The sequence below is a fragment of the Charadrius vociferus genome, unplaced genomic scaffold (genome assembly GCF_000708025.1).
Source record: "Charadrius vociferus isolate BGI_N301 unplaced genomic scaffold, ASM70802v2 scaffold1565, whole genome shotgun sequence".
Taxonomy (NCBI): Eukaryota; Metazoa; Chordata; class Aves; order Charadriiformes; family Charadriidae; genus Charadrius; species Charadrius vociferus.
In genome coordinates, this window is record NW_009648368.1 from 1 (window position 1) to 806 (window position 806).

The window sequence follows — 806 nt, forward strand, 5'->3', positions numbered from 1 at the left end:
TCCCCATGTCCTCATGTCCCTGTGTCCCCCAGTGTCCCCCGGTCCCTGTGTCCTCATGTCCCCTCCCACTGTCCCCACGTCCCCAAGTGTCCCCAAATGACCCTCCCAGTGTCCTTGTCTCCCCCCAATATCCCCGTGTCCTCATGTCCCTGTTACCCCTCAATCTCCTCAATGTCCCCCTGGTGTCCCCATGTCCTTGTGTCCCCCAATGTCATCCTGTCCCTCCCACTGTCCCCGTGTACCCCAGTGTCCCCGTGCGCCTGAATGTCCTCATGTTCCACCCAGCGTCTTCGTGCCCCCGCAATGTCCCTGTGTCCTCATGTCCCTGTGTCCCCCAATGCCCCCCAATGTCCCCATCTCTCCCCAGTGTCCCCTCGTCCCCTCCAACGTCCCCCCAATGTCCCCGTGTCCCTCCAGTGGCCTCCCAAATGTCCCCATGCCCCCCAATGTCCCCTCAGTGTCCCCATATCCCACTGGTGTCCCCAACTACCCACAATGTCTCTGTGTCCTTGCGTCCCCCCTCATGTTCCCATGTCCCCTGACATCCCCCAATGTCCCCCTGTCCCCCAAAGTCCTCCTGTCCCCCCGGTGTCCGTGTCCCCCCCATGTCCCTGTGTCCACAACAGTGTCCCCATGTCCCCTCCCAGTGTCCCCATGTCCCCATGGCGTTTGCCGGGACACGTGTCCCCCCACGTGTCCCCCCTATGTCCCCCGTGTCCCCGGAGGGGAAGGGAAAGGGGACACGTGCGGGGAGGAGGGGACACAGGCGATGGCATGGGGGGCACATGGCACTGGGTGGGGGGACA